This window comes from Primulina eburnea, chromosome 6 (assembly GCF_022965805.1).
Source record: "Primulina eburnea isolate SZY01 chromosome 6, ASM2296580v1, whole genome shotgun sequence".
NCBI lineage: Eukaryota > Viridiplantae > Streptophyta > Magnoliopsida > Lamiales > Gesneriaceae > Primulina > Primulina eburnea.
The window spans coordinates 15,133,026-15,150,548 of NC_133106.1; positions in this window are offsets into that span (position 1 = coordinate 15,133,026).

Below are 17,523 nucleotides of genomic sequence, written 5' to 3' on the forward strand. Positions count from 1 at the left end.
CGAAGTAAACCGAGAATCACGGTCTGAAACAATCGACTTCGGCACTCCGTGCAATCTAACCACTTCTCGAACATAAACATCGGCCATCTGGTCGTATCTGTAGGTCATCTTGTATGGAATGAAACATGCCGATTTGGTCAATCGATCAATCACGACCCAAATCGCATCATAACCTCGGGAGGATCTCGGTAATTGTGTCACAAAATCCATGGAAATATGATCCAATTTCCATTCAGGAATAGACAAACTCTGTAACAATCCTCCTGGTTTCTTTCGTTCAGCCTTCACCTGTTGGCAATTCAGACACTTTGATACAAATGTAGCAATGTCTGCTTTCATTTGTTTCCACCAATATTGTGTCTTCAAATCATTATACATTTTCCTGCCACCAGGATGAATGCTAAATCGACTGTTGTGTGCTTCTGTCAGTATTCGCTGTCTCAACTCCGAAACATTCAGTACAACAAGACGATTATTCACATACAAAGTACTATTTTGGACCTGATATTCTGACCGATGTCCAGCTTTGACCAAAGCAATCGACTTCTGCACATTCTGATCAACTCTTTGAGCCGCTTTAATTTTCAAAATCAGCTCTGGTTCCGCTTGAATAGTATATAATCTCATCGGTCTCTGATCTGTCTCAAATACTAATCCAGACAAGCAGCAGTCTTCAATCAAATTCGAAACACCTATCGTCGATAAGGATAGTGCACATACCTTTCGACTCAGCGCATCTGCTGCTGCGTTGGATTTCCCTGGATAGTATTTAATCTCACAATCAAAGTCTTTCAATAAATCCAGCCATCTTCGCTGTCTCATATTCAACTCTGATTGGGAAAACAGATATTTCAAGCTTTTATGATCAGAATAAATTTCGAATTTCTCACCGTACAGATAATGTCGCCATATCTTTAATGCAAAGACTATAGCTGCCAATTCAAGATCATGAATTGGATAACGAGTTTCATGGGGTTTCAGCTGTCTTGAGGCATAAGCAATCACATGCCCCCGTTGCATCAATACACAACCCAATCCTCGGTGAGATGCATCGCAGTAAACAACAAATCCACCAGTGCTTGAAGGAATCGTCAACACAGGAGCACTGGTCAATCTCTTCTTTAGCTCAAGAAAACTGGTCTCACATTCCTCAGACCAGACAAATGGAGCATTTTTCTGAGTTAGCTGAGTAATTGGTTTGGCAATACTCGAGAAATCTTGAATAAAGCGGCGATAATATCCTGCCAAACCCATAAAACTACGAATTTCTGGTACAGATGTCGGTCTTGGCCAAGAAATCACTGCCTCAACCTTACTGGGTTCAACTGATATACCGTCTCCCGATATAATGTGACCCAAAAACACAACCTGTTTCAGCCAAAACTCGCATTTCGACAATTTAGCATACAGTTTTTCTGCCCTCAAAATTCTCAACACAGTCCTCAGATGATTAGCATGTTCAATCATATTCTTCGAATAAATCAATATATCATCAATGACTATGATAACAAAATCATCCAAGTATTTCTGAAAGACGCGGTTCATCAATCCCATAATTACCGCTGGTGCATTCGTCAATCCAAATGACATGACAATAAATTCATAGTGTCCATACCTGGTTCTAAATGCAGTCTTTGAGATATCAGAGTCCCTGACTCTCAGTTGATGGTATCCCGATCTCAGATCGATCTTGGAATACACAGATGAACCCTGCAGCTGATCAAATAAATCATCAATACGAGGCAATGGGTATTTATTCTTTACCGTTGCTTTGTTCAGCTGCCGGTAGTCGATACAAAGTCTCATCGAGCCGTCTTTCTTTCTCACGAACAGTACTGGAGCACCCCAAGGAGATACACTCGGTCTGATATATCCCTTGGCCAGTAAATCCTCCAACTGTTCTTTCAACTCCTTCAATTCGATTGGTGCCATCCTGTATGGAGCCCTAGAAATCGGAACTGTTCCTGGCATTAATTCAATGCTGAAGTCTATTTCTCGAATCGGAGGTAATCCAGGAATCTCATCCGGGAAGACATCAGCAAATTCACACACCACTGGCAAATCCGCCAATGATGGACTCGGTTTCAGTAAATCAATTGAATATACCAGGAATCCTTCCGCTCCTTTCTGCAATAATCGTGTCATATTCATTGCAGATATCAAAGGAATTCTAGAACGAGAACCCTTACCATAAAATTTCCACTCTTCAGCCCTCTCAGGTCTGAATCGAACTATCTTGTGGAAACAATCGACTGTGGCCCTGTACTTGGTCAATGTATCAATACCGATAATACAGTCAAAGTCAGATATCCCAAGCACAATACAGTCCAACTCAATCGTATGCCCATCGTACTGCAGTTTACAAGATTTAACAGACTTCACTGATATTAATCATGTCCCTAACGGAGAAGATATCGACACTACCGCAGACAATGACTCAATAGGTAATGCACGACACAATGCAAACCTCTCAGAAATAAAAGTATGCGATGCACCAGTATCAATCAAAACATATGCAGGATAACCAGAAATAAAACAGTTACCTGCAACTACATCATCAGGTGCATCCTGTGCCTGCTCCTCAGTCAGGGCAAACACTCTGGCCTGCTGTCTCGGAGGTTGGCTCGCGCTCTGGCTTCCTCCGGGCCTCTGCTGTGACAGAGTAGACGGTGCTGGCTGAAAGGAATGAACGGCAGAAGATCGTCTCCCTGCCTAAGCCACGGATCCCGATGACTCAGCTGCCTGTGATCCCTGGGCACTCCTCTGTGGGCACACTCGAGCAAAGTGTCCCTGCTGTCTACAGATACGACAGCTGCCAACCACTCCTCGGCACTGATCTGTGGAATGCCTCCCTCCACAAGTACCACAGTACGGTCCTGTATAACTCTGGCTCTGACCGGTCTGTCTAGAGCCACTCGAACTGGACGAGCTAGTTCCTGATTTCTTGAATTGCTTTCCTCTGGCCTTCAAGAAATCCTTCTTCCCGGTACCGCTGCTGCCCCCTTCAAATCGAGGAGGTGGTTGTTGTCCCGATACTGGAGCCACAAACGAAGCCTCTCTCTGCCTCATCAGGCCTGCCTCAGCTCCCTTGGCTCTGTTTAGGGCATCGGTGAAGTTGTTGGGCCTCCCAGTATTCACCAGAGTAAAAATTTCAGGATTTAGACCATTTATGAACTGGTCTGCTACGGCCTCATCACTTCCTGCCACATGAGGGGCAAATCGGAGCAGAGTAGAAAACTTAGCCACATAATCCTCAATGTTCAACTGGCCTTGTTTCAGGTTCGCAAACTCGGCTCCCTTGTCCTTCCTATAAGAAACTGGAAATAACCGTAGATAGAATTCAGTCTTAAACACATTCCAGGTAATGGCCGTACCTCGTTGTTCCAATGCCCGTTTCGTCGTGATCCACCAATGTTTAGCAACGTCATGCAATTGGTGTATTATCAGTTTTGCCCTCTTTTCCTCCGTATACTCCAACGAGTCAAACAGTGATTCAATATCGTCCAACCAACTTTCACATTCCACGGAGTTCTCCGTTCCTTTCAAAGTCGGTGGATGAAATGACTGGAACCGTTTCAGCAATTTCTCCATTGCTGTAGGTGTCACATCCATGGGAGGATTCGAGGTACTCCCCTGTTCTGGCATTCTCCTCGGAGGCATATCTGATAACCAAAAGGGTTAGCAATTCCAACAATAATCCTATTTCAAGCCTCCCTGGATCATCTTACAGCTGATCCATTCCAATAATACACAATACCATATCAATAACAGATAAGTCAGGTAACATGTATTAAAACAAGAATCATGCTAGCAATCAAAAGCAGGAAAGAAAATCAATCTACCCCGCTCACTAGCTTCTATCTCAGTCTAAGGGATCTATGGCTCTGATACCACCTGTTGTGGGGACCCGGACGCTAATCAAATTCTTATTCATCATTGGGACTAATTAATCAATTAAAACAGGGTCTAAAATTTTTTTTTTTTTTTAAACATGCGGAACGTAGTGACATACAACATAGATACATATCAGTATATAAAATACAAATCCTGTATTTCAACATTTATTCAAACTAGGGTTTAAAACTAAAGTCAAGTGTTTAACCCTACATCTAGTCCAAGTCCGGTGCCACCACTCTAATCACGATCTAGCTCTTCATCTCCTCGACCCTGGACCTGTCCCACCTGTTGTCAAGTACACATACAGACAAGACAACAGCCGGATATACCGGTGAGAATATAATCCCCAGTATAAATCAATGAAACATGCAATCATATAAACAATATAAAGCATGTAATCAGGTAACATGAATATGAATCCAAATCTGAAACATAAACAATATTAAATCAAACTGTCGACACATAATTCAGACTAGACTCTATCCTAGTCTAGGGATCCCAGGTTTCCAGATGTGGTATTCCTATATCGAATTCCGTAAAGGATGGAACCATAATCTCTATTACTCGATATAACCAGTGCCCTGGTATTCCTATATCGAATTCCGTAATAGAAGAATTCCAATACCCTTTACTCGATATAACCAAATATGGTGTTCCTATATCGAATTCCGTAATATATTCCATTACTCGATATAACCAAACATCCAGTGTCCTAACCTAACCGTCAAGGACTGTAGCTCTATCGCTAGCATCCTATCTTGAGACATAGTGCAATGTGCCGTGGCGATACCACCACTATCCGGCACTTCTGTCACAAGACAACTTGTCTAATACCTGTCATCTAAATACAAGAGAACAAGTACATTAATCAATGTAATGCAAATATCCATGCAATAACATAAAGTATGTGATTTAGGGAAACCCAAGTCTAAACCGACTCAAGTCCATCTCCCAATACCACATTGACTTATACCTTTCTTTCGTCGGTTTCTGGCTCAGTCGAAGTCCTGAACTCAAAGCCTGTCTGGTACTGACAATATCAATAATCTCATATCAATATACCAGTCAATTCCATAACAATCTGATCAATCTGGAATTAATTCAAAATCAACGGTATAACGGTACAATTCCAATATCCCCGTCTATACCAATTCACCAGATAATAGTTACAATCTATAACCCATATCCAATACAATCTATAATCAATCCATAATCCAAATCTGTCCGGTATAAATCAATATACCCTAAAAATTCATAACAATTCCATAATCAGTCCGTTTCTAAATCTGACTTCGATTCTATGATGTCTAACATGTCAAGAACATCATATATGAATCCTATTCAATTCTGACAATAGCATAATTTCAAAGCATGTCAAAACGTAGCAAAACTTACGTCAAAGTGTAGCCTACGTCGATAGGATTACAGTACTGAAGTCGGATTACAATTCAGACGGACGGATTTCTCAGAAAAGGCGTAAGGATTTTCGGTGAACTTTCCCTGACTCTTTTCTCGATTCTTACCTTTTGTTTCTAAAGAAAATGCAAAGATATACGTATATATATATCAAGTTTGCATGTTACGCGACGCGTCACATTTTCATGAATCTCGGCTGGCGCTCGAGCGGTAATAAACTACCGCTCGAGCGCGGCAGTTTCTGTCCGATTCCTTTCGGATTACACATTGGCGCTCGGGCGGTCAAAAACTACCGCCCGGGCGCCACTTCTTCTGTCCAAGATGTGTTCCTATTGGACTTTGGCGCTCGAGCGGTCATTTCTTACCGCTCGGGCGCCAATGTTTCTGTCCAACAATTGCACCCTTCAAATATAATTTTTATTTCGTGTCCCGATTAATCCTTTCGTAATCATATCAAATTATAAATCAATAATTACCGATTACTAGGATTAAATTTCCGGGCATTACATTTCTCCCCCCCTAAGATACGATTTCGTCCTCGAAATCACAAGCAATCTATCATATCAACAAGGAGTATATACAGAAATGTATTCGAAATTTACATCAGTGAAATAATGCTGGGAATTCTTGTCTCATATCAGACTCAGTCTCCCACGTAGCTTCTTCAACACCATGACGAGTCCATTGTACTTTTACCAACGGAATCATTTTCGTTCTGAGCTGTTTTTCTTTACGATCGATAATCCGGATCGGTTTCTCGACATAACTCAATGTCTCATCCAGCTCAGTCTCGTCTGGTTGAATCACGTGAGAATCATCGGGAAGATACTTCCGCAGCATTGATACATGAAAAACATCATGTATTCCTAATAATGAAGGCGGCAAAGCGAGTCGATAGGCACGATCTCCTATCTTTTCTAGAATCTCATATGGACCGACGTATCGTGGAGACAACTTCCCTTTCTTGCCAAATCTGACAACTCCTCTGAAAGGTGAAATTTTCAGGAATACTCGGTCTCCTACCTCAAATACCAACGGTCGTCGTCTGAGGTTGGCATATTTGGCTTGTCGGTCTTGAGCTGCCTTCATTTTCCTCTGAATCAATTTAACTTTTTCTGTCATATCTCTGATCATATCAGGTCCAGTCTCAGGAACTTCAGAGATATCATCCCAATAAAGTGGGGATCTGCATTTCTTTCCGTACAACGCTTCGAATGGAGCCATCTCAATACTCGTCTGATAGCTGTTGTTGTACGAAAATTCACAAAGTGGCAATGCATCTTGCCAATTAGTACTAAAATCAAGTACCACAGCTCTCAGCATATCTTCCAGGGTCTGGATAGTCCGCTCTGACTGTCCATCGGTCTGTGGATGATATGCGGTACTCAGATGTAACTTCGTACCGAGAGCTTGCTGCAAACTCTGCCAGAAGTGCGAAGTAAACCGAGAATCACGGTCTGAAACAATCGACTTCGGCACTCCGTGCAATCTAACCACTTCTCGAACATAAACATCGGCCATCTGGTCGTATCTGTAGGTCATCTTGTATGGAATGAAACATGCCGATTTGGTCAATCGATCAATCACGACCCAAATCGCATCATAACCTCGGGAGGATCTCGGTAATTGTGTCACAAAATCCATGGAAATATGATCCAATTTCCATTCAGGAATAGACAAACTCTGTAACAATCCTCCTGGTTTCTTTCGTTCAGCCTTCACCTGTTGGCAATTCAGACACTTTGATACAAATGTAGCAATGTCTGCTTTCATTTGTTTCCACCAATATTGTGTCTTCAAATCATTATACATTTTCCTGCCACCAGGATGAATGCTAAATCGACTGTTGTGTGCTTCTGTCAGTATTCGCTGTCTCAACTCCGAAACATTCAGTACAACAAGACGATTATTCACATACAAAGTACTATTTTGGACCTGATATTCTGACCGATGTCCAGCTTTGACCAAAGCAATCGACTTCTGCACATTCTGATCAACTCTTTGAGCCGCTTTAATTTTCAAAATCAGCTCTGGTTCCGCTTGAATAGTATATAATCTCATCGGTCTCTGATCTGTCTCAAATACTAATCCAGACAAGCAGCAGTCTTCAATCAAATTCGAAACACCTATCGTCGATAAGGATAGTGCACATACCTTTCGACTCAGCGCATCTGCTGCTGCGTTGGATTTCCCTGGATAGTATTTAATCTCACAATCAAAGTCTTTCAATAAATCCAGCCATCTTCGCTGTCTCATATTCAACTCTGATTGGGAAAACAGATATTTCAAGCTTTTATGATCAGAATAAATTTCGAATTTCTCACCGTACAGATAATGTCGCCATATCTTTAATGCAAAGACTATAGCTGCCAATTCAAGATCATGAATTGGATAACGAGTTTCATGGGGTTTCAGCTGTCTTGAGGCATAAGCAATCACATGCCCCCGTTGCATCAATACACAACCCAATCCTCGGTGAGATGCATCGCAGTAAACAACAAATCCACCAGTGCTTGAAGGAATCGTCAACACAGGAGCACTGGTCAATCTCTTCTTTAGCTCAAGAAAACTGGTCTCACATTCCTCAGACCAGACAAATGGAGCATTTTTCCGAGTTAGCTGAGTAATTGGTTTGGCAATACTCGAGAAATCTTGAATAAAGCGGCGATAATATCCTGCCAAACCCATAAAACTACGAATTTCTGGTACAGATGTCGGTCTTGGCCAAGAAATCACTGCCTCAACCTTACTGGGTTCAACTGATATACCGTCTCCCGATATAATGTGACCCAAAAACACAACCTGTTTCAGCCAAAACTCGCATTTCGACAATTTAGCATACAGTTTTTCTGCCCTCAAAATTCTCAACACAGTCCTCAGATGATTAGCATGTTCAATCATATTCTTCGAATAAATCAATATATCATCAATGACTATGATAACAAAATCATCCAAGTATTTCTGAAAGACGCGATTCATCAATCCCATAATTACCGCTGGTGCATTCGTCAATCCAAATGGCATGACAATAAATTCATAGTGTCCATACCTGGTTCTAAATGCAGTCTTTGAGATATCAGAGTCCCTGACTCTCAGTTGATGGTATCCCGATCTCAGATCGATCTTGGAATACACAGATGAACCCTGCAGCTGATCAAATAAATCATCAATACGAGGCAATGGGTATGTATTCTTTACCGTTGCTTTGTTCAGCTGCCGGTAGTCGATACAAAGTCTCATCGAGCCGTCTTTCTTTCTCACGAACAGTACTGGAGCACCCCAAGGAGATACACTCGGTCTGATATATCCCTTGGCCAGTAAATCCTCCAACTGTTCTTTCAACTCCTTCAATTCGATTGGTGCCATCCTGTATGGAGCCCTAGAAATCGGAACTGTTCCTGGCATTAATTCAATGCTGAAGTCTATTTCTCGAATCGGAGGTAATCCAGGAATCTCATCCGGGAAGACATCAGCAAATTCACACACCACTGGCAAATCCGCCAATGATGGACTCGGTTTCAGTAAATCAATTGAATATACCAGGAATCCTTCCGCTCCTTTCTGCAATAATCGTGTCATATTCATTGCAGATATCAAAGGAATTCTAAAACGAGAACCCTTACCATAAAATTTCCACTCTTCAGCCCTCTCAGGTCTGAATCGAACTATCTTGTGGAAACAATCGACTGTGGCCCTGTACTTGGTCAATGTATCAATACCGATAATACAGTCAAAGTCAGATATCCCAAGCACAATACAGTCCAACTCAATCGTATGCCCATCGTACTGCAGTTTACAAGATTTAACAGACTTCACTGATATTAATCATGTCCCTAACGGAGAAGATATCGACACTACCGCAGACAATGACTCAATAGGTAATGCACGACACAATGCAAACCTCTCAGAAATAAAAGTATGCGATGCACCAGTATCAATCAAAACATATGCAGGATAACCAGAAATAAAACAGTTACCTGCAACTACATCATCAGGTGCATCCTGTGCCTGCTCCTCAGTCAGGGCAAACACTCTGGCCTGCTGTCTCGGAGGTTGGCTCGCGCTCTGGCTTCCTCCGGGCCTCTGCTGTGACAGAGTAGACGGTGCTGGCTGAAAGGAATGAACGGCAGAAGATCGTCTCCCTGCCTAAGCCACGGATCCCGATGACTCAGCTGCCTGTGATCCCTGGGCACTCCTCTGTGGGCACACTCGAGCAAAGTGTCCCTGCTGTCTACAGATACGACAGCTGCCAACCACTCCTCGGCACTGATCTGTGGAATGCCTCCCTCCACAAGTACCACAGTACGGTCCTGTATAACTCTGGCTCTGACCAGTCTGTCTAGAGCCACTCGAACTGGACGAGCTAGTTCCTGATTTCTTGAATTGCTTTCCTCTGGCCTTCAAGAAATCCTTCTTCCCGGTACCGCTGCTGCCCCCTTCAAATCGAGGAGGTGGTTGTTGTCCCGATACTGGAGCCACAAACGAAGCCTCTCTCTGCCTCATCAGGCCTGCCTCAGCTCCCTTGGCTCTGTTTAGGGCATCGGTGAAGTTGTTGGGCCTCCCAGTATTCACCAGAGTAAAAATTTCAGGATTTAGACCATTTATGAACTGGTCTGCTACGGCCTCATCACTTCCTGCCACATGAGGGGCAAATCGGAGCAGAGTAGAAAACTTAGCCACATAATCCTCAATGTTCAACTGGCCTTGTTTCAGGTTCGCAAACTCGGCTCCCTTGTCCTTCCTATAAGAAACTGGAAATAACCGTAGATAGAATTCAGTCTTAAACACATTCCAGGTAATGGCCGTACCTCGTTGTTCCAATGCCCGTTTCGTCGTGATCCACCAATGTTTAGCAACGTCATGCAATTGGTGTATTATCAGTTTTGCCCTCTTTTCCTCCGTATACTCCAACGAGTCAAACTGTGATTCAATATCGTCCAACCAACTTTCACATTCCACGGAGTTCTCCGTTCCTTTCAAAGTCGGTGGATGAAATGACTGGAACCGTTTCAGCAATTTCTCCATTGCTGTAGGTGTCACATCCATGGGAGGATTCGAGGTACTCCCCTGTTCTGGCATTCTCCTCGGAGGCATATCTGATAACCAAAAGGGTTAGCAATTCCAACAATAATCCTATTTCAAGCCTCCCTGGATCATCTTACAGCTGATCCATTCCAATAATACACAATACCATATCAATAACAGATAAGTCAGGTAACATGTATTAAAACAAGAATCATGCTAGCAATCAAAAGCAGGAAAGAAAATCAATCTACCCCGCTCACTAGCTTCTATCTCAGTCTAAGGGATCTATGGCTCTGATACCACCTGTTGTGGGGACCCGGACGCTAATCAAATTCTTATTCATCATTGGGACTAATTAATCAATTAAAACAGGGTCTAAAATTTTTTTTTTTTTTTTAAACATGCGGAACGTAGTGACATACAACATAGATACATATCAGTATATAAAATACAAATCCTGTATTTCAACATTTATTCAAACTAGGGTTTAAAACTAAAGTCAAGTGTTTAACCCTACATCTAGTCCAAGTCCGGTGCCACCACTCTAATCACGATCTAGCTCTTCATCTCCTCGACCCTGGACCTGTCCCACCTGTTGTCAAGTACACATACAGACAAGACAACAGCCGGATATACCGGTGAGAATATAATCCCCAGTATAAATCAATGAAACATGCAATCATATAAACAATATAAAGCATGTAATCAGGTAACATGAATATGAATCCAAATCTGAAACATAAACAATATTAAATCAAACTGTCGACACATAATTCAGACTAGACTCTATCCTAGTCTAGGGATCCCAGTTTCCAGATGTGGTATTCCTATATCGAATTCCGTAAAGGATGGAACCATAATCTCTATTACTCGATATAACCAGTGCCCTGGTATTCCTATATCGAATTCCGTAATAGAAGAATTCCAATACCCTTTACTCGATATAACCAAATATGGTGTTCCTATATCGAATTCCGTAATATATTCCATTACTCGATATAACCAAACATCCAGTGTCCTAACCTAACCGTCAAGGACTGTAGCTCTATCGCTAGCATCCTATCTTGAGACATAGTGCAATGTGCCGTGGCGATACCACCACTATCCGGCACTTCTGTCACAAGACAACTTGTCTAATACCTGTCATCTAAATACAAGAGAACAAGTACATTAATCAATGTAATGCAAATATCCATGCAATAACATAAAGTATGTGATTTAGGGAAACCCAAGTCTAAACCGACTCAAGTCCATCTCCCAATACCACATTGACTTATACCTTTCTTTCGTCGGTTTCTGGCTCAGTCGAAGTCCTGAACTCAAAGCCTGTCTGGTACTGACAATATCAATAATCTCATATCAATATACCAGTCAATTCCATAACAATCTGATCAATCTGGAATTAATTCAAAATCAACGGTATAACGGTACAATTCCAATATCCCCGTCTATACCAATTCACCAGATAATAGTTACAATCTATAACCCATATCCAATACAATCTATAATCAATCCATAATCCAAATCTGTCCGGTATAAATCAATATACCCTAAAAATTCATAACAATTCCATAATCAGTCCGTTTCTAAATCTGACTTCGATTCTATGATGTCTAACATGTCAAGAACATCATATATGAATCCTATTCAATTCTGACAATAGCATAATTTCAAAGCATGTCAAAACGTAGCAAAACTTACGTCAAAGTGTAGCCTACGTCGATAGGATTACAGTACTGAAGTCGGATTACAATTCAGACGGACGGATTTCTCAGAAAAGGCGTAAGGATTTTCGGTGAACTTTCCCTGACTCTTTTCTCGATTCTTACCTTTTGTTTCTAAAGAAAATGCAAAGATATACGTATATATATATCAAGTTTGCATGTTACGCGACGCGTCACATTTTCATGAATCTCGGCTGGCGCTCGAGCGGTAATAAACTACCGCTCGAGCGCGGCAGTTTCTGTCCGATTCCTTTCGGATTACACATTGGCGCTCGGGCGGTCAAAAACTACCGCCCGGGCGCCACTTCTTCTGTCCAAGATGTGTTCCTATTGGACTTTGGCGCTCGAGCGGTCATTTCTTACCGCTCGGGCGCCAATGTTTCTGTCCAACAATTGCACCCTTCAAATATAATTTTTATTTCGTGTCCCGATTAATCCTTTCGTAATCATATCAAATTATAAATCAATAATTACCGATTACTAGGATTAAATTTCCGGGCATTACATTTTCCTGCAATATACTCCAGTATAACTCGGGCTAGAACCACTGGAGCCAGAGGAACCACTTCCCAACTTCTTGAATGCCTTCTTTCGAGCTTTCAGCAAATCTTGCTTCCCACTCGTATTTCCGTGATCATATCGAAGAGGGGATTGCTGTGTCTGAAGTGGCTTCACACACAACCTTGTCAATTGTCTAATCAGACTCATCTCCGCTCTCTTTGCTCTACTCAAGATATCAGCAAAATGATAAGGTCGTTGCAAATTCATAAATGCAACTACCTCCGAATTCAACCCTCTGATGAACTGATTCACTACAGCTTCATCATTTCCAGCTAAATGAGGAGCAAAATGCAGTATTGTAGAGAATTTAGCAATATATTGGTCAATATTCAGCTGCCCTTGGCTCAAATTCTCAAACTCTAATTTCTTGTCCTCTCGGTACGAAGCTGAGAAAAATCTTCGATAGAATTCAGTTCTGAATATTTCCCACGACATCATTGTACCTCTCTGTGCCCACATTCTTCTACTGGTAATCCACCAACTCCTGGCGGCTTCTTGTAATTGATAAGGCACCATTTTAACTCTCTGTTCATTTGTACAATCAAGTAAATCGAACAATATTTCTATATCATCAAACCAGTTCTGACAATCTTCAGATGTCTCGGTACCCCTCAGAACCGGCGGCTGTAATAACTGAAACTCTTTCATCTTTTCTTCTAGCTGAGTTTCTGATGCATCTATCTTTTCAGACGAAGTACTACCCCTTTCTGGAAATCTCCGAGGCGGTATATCTGAATATCAAACAAATCAATGTACAATCTGTATATAATCTGTCTCAGCCCTCCTCTGATCATATACCTCTGATTCAGACTCGGTTCTGATCCAGGCTTAGTAATTACATGCTGCAATCAACTCAGATACAAACAACATGTAATAGGGAAAACAGTAAATCATGCTAGCACCCATAATGTTATTCAACATTATAATAAATCTCATGCAAGCAATCACATGCAAGGAAGAAAATTCAATCTACCCAGCTCATTCTCTACTATCTCAGTCTAAAAGATCTATCAACTCTGACTATCTCAATCTAAAGGATCTATCGCTCTGATACCACCTGTTGTGGGGACCCGGACGCTAATCATCTTCTTAATCGTCGTTGGGATTTAATTATCAGTTCTAATAAACAGGGTCTAAAAATTTTTCTTTTTAAAATGTAAATGCGGAAGGTAATGGAATCTAAATAATATACATCTCAGTATAAAATACATTTCAGTATAAAAGTACAATACTGTACAATCTAAGTCTAAGGTTCAGTTACTAAGTTCAAGTAATAAACCAAATCTACAGTAAGTCCGGAATCACCACGCTAACTCTTCTTCTCTCCTCATCCTCTTGACCTCGATCCAGTCCCACCTGTTGTCATGCACACATACAAAACAAGACAACAGCCGGATAACTCCGGTGAGAATAAATCCCAGTATAAAACATGGTAAGCATGTATATAAACACTCTAAATCATAAAACATGCTATCATGAACATATTCAAAGTAATAGATTTCATAATCTATGAAATCAAATCACAATAAGCATGCAACTCCTTTCAGATAGACATGCAATTTAAATCAAATCATATAAACATGCTATCATACTGAAAGCAATAAACATGGGTTTCATATTCTATGAAACCACATCTCTAAACACATGCAGTTCTAGTCAAATCATGTCTAGACTCGACTCAACTATAACTCTAGGGATCCCTGTGTGAATAAGACGTCCATGGCTGTCACCTACCCTCCCACTCGGGGTGACTGTACGTCTTATTCCTAGACTTCGGTCTGAGCTGTATCAACGACTGCAATAGGAGTCAGGGCTGCTCCTAAGCTGAGATACACCGAACATCTAGATATGTGACAATGGCTGTCAACGACTCTCCTATCTCAAATGCAATGTATAACAATCTGTAAACAAAGCATGCTCATTTCCAAAAGATTTGAATATAAATTCTATAAACAAATCATAATCATATCAGAAGACAAACAATAATCAAGTATGTGATTTTATTGGGAAACTCAAATGAGATTTGATTTGAGTTGTATCTTCCCAGATATCACATGAATTATACCTTTGTCGTCCCTATCTGACGAAGACGATGATCTGTATTCAACTCTGTCCATATCAATCTGAAATGACAATATTGAATACGCTGTATCAGTAAATAACTCAATACACAATCTGTTCTGATCAATACTCAAATCAGTATACAATCTGATCAATATCTGAACAAGATACAATCTAATTCATGTCATCGACATTACAATACAATCTGAGTAATTACTGAGTCTGATCAATCTCAATCAATACTGAATCTGATCAATATAACTCAACTGATGTTTCGACGGCATAACAATACAATCTGAATAACCCCGTCAAACTAAACATCACAAATATAATACTGGAACTCATAATCTGTATCCATACAATTCATAATCCGAATACTAACACAATTCTGATATAGAATCTCAGTCATTATCTTTCACAAATCATAACAATTACGTAACCAGTCTGTTCTTTAATCTGAATTCAATTCTACACTGTCTACGATAGTAGAAACGCCATATCTGATTCATATTCAGTTCTGAAAATATCTCAAATTTAAAACATGTCTAAACGTAACAAAACTTACGTCCTTGTGTAGCTCGTAGCTAGAGGAACTCAGAACTGAAGTCGGATTTGAATTCTGATAGACGGATCTTTCACAATCGCAAATCTAAAAGGCGTAAGGATTTTTCTCTCAACAGCTCGGCCCTTTTTCTGGAATTCTGAGGAATTATACGTGTAATTCAGCTATATATATAATGCATGCAAATCTGGAAACGTGTCTTATTTTTCAAGCAACACGCATGACCGCGGGTGCGGTCTGTGCAGCAGCGCGGGTGCGCTCATGCTTCGGCATGCTTATCATTTTCCTAAAATCTTCGACCGCGGGTGCGCTACATACAAGACCGCGGGTGCGGTGTCACTACCGCAGGTGCGGTCCTTCTCGCACCGCGGGTGCGGTCCTGCTTCGCATAAATTTGGCAACTTTCTGTCCATGCACCGCGGGTGCGGTCTTGGTTGCACCGCGGATGCGGTGTGGCTTCGGCCTCACTTTCAAAATTTCATAATTGCATAACCGCGGGTGCACTCCTGTTCTGGGCACGGGTGCGGTCTTGCAAACCCTATTTTCTCCTGTCTTTTCTTCCCTCATTGCATGTCATGCATTCTCATATCTTCCGAGTCTCACGTTAATGAAGACTAATAATCTTGGTTTATCAATAATATACTTCTTGGGCATTACATCTCGCATGCGCAAAGTGATCAGCTCCTTGACGGTAGCATGCCTAAGAGGCCGTGTTTGCTCACCAAAGAGCTCCTTGAGATGCAAATGAATGTCAGCAGCACTATTTGCATCCTCAAAACGCCTCTGCAGCTCATCATTCATAGAAGTCAGCATATAACACTTGGCTATCAAGTCATGGTCACACCATTCCTTGTAAGCCTGCAATTCCTCAGGATTGTAGTCAGTCAGAGCCTCAACAGGGGGCGACTCAGTCAGTGTATATGATACCCTTTCCGAATTCAAGACGATTTTCAGGTTTCTTAGCCAAATGAGATAGTTAGGTTCAGTTAATATGTGTTTGTTGAGTATTGCAGATATCGGATTGCGAATTGAAGACATCGTCAATTTGTACTGAAAAGATGTAAGGCTCGAGATTATTAATCTTCATTGACTTGAGACTCGGAAGATATGAGAATGCATGACGTGCATTGAGGGGAGAAAGACATGAGAAATTAGAGTGTTGATAGACAGCACCCGTGCCTAGAACAGGAGTGCACCCACGGTCATAAAATTCTGATTTTTGAAAGTGAGGCCGAAGCCACACCGCACCTGTAGTATCCCGATGCCTAATTTGAGTTAATTATTGGATTAATTGTATTTCGCTGGGATCGGAAGGACCGAACCGGGTTCGGATCGTCCGAAGTTGGTTCGGATCGTCCGAAGTGGGTTCGGATCGTCCGATCGTTGTCTATAAATAGAAGCGCGAGGCTTCACTTTTCACTCGCCAATTCCGAGAGTTCCAGAGCGTTTTAGTCGTTTCTGATGGGTTTCTAGTCTTTTCCCGAGGTTCGGGCACTAGCGGGGAGCTACTGGTATTGTAGCGGAGCTGTGCTCTAGTTGGGGGCTAGCGGCATCAGTGGGCTGACTACGGACGCAGGTATAGTTCTGGGTTTCTTTTGAGATTTGGGAATATCTATTAGTCTAGTTAAGGCTTTTAGATGTGGTTTAGTGATATGATATCACTTGGATTGTAGGCTTGATTCTAGGGCTGATTGCTAGGATCTACTGGTTTGAGGTACGAAAGTACTATCCGAGATAGCAGGATTGAGTATGCTTTACTATGTGTTGCATGTTTATATGTTGCATTATTATCTGTCATATGATGCATGGTTTATTATGCGGCATTTGCATAATCATGTTGAGCCTGATTATCTTTGAGATAGCCTGTTGAGAGGGTGCTCAGCCCTCGTTTGTTGTGGATGGTTGGACCCCGTTGGCCGACGGTGGTCAGGTCACCGGTATATCCACAGGTTTATTTTGGTATGGGAGCCACCTCCTGGTGCGACGGCGCAGAGTGCTACATACCTTGACGTCATTTACCTGAGCAGTATTTCGATATACCCAGATCCTGGTATCCAGTACATTTTGCATACATGCATGTCATAGTCTTGTATACTCATGCTTTCGGTGCTGAGCGTTTTATGCTCACGTCCTCGGTTTATCTCTGTTTTGGACACCCTATTCGATGGGGCAGGTCTCAGGTTGGGCGGTCCAGGAGAGAGTGGACAGGGAGCTGGCAGAGGTTGACCTGTAGTTGTTGGTATTTGTTCTTGGTATTTTAGTTCGATCTGGTTGTTT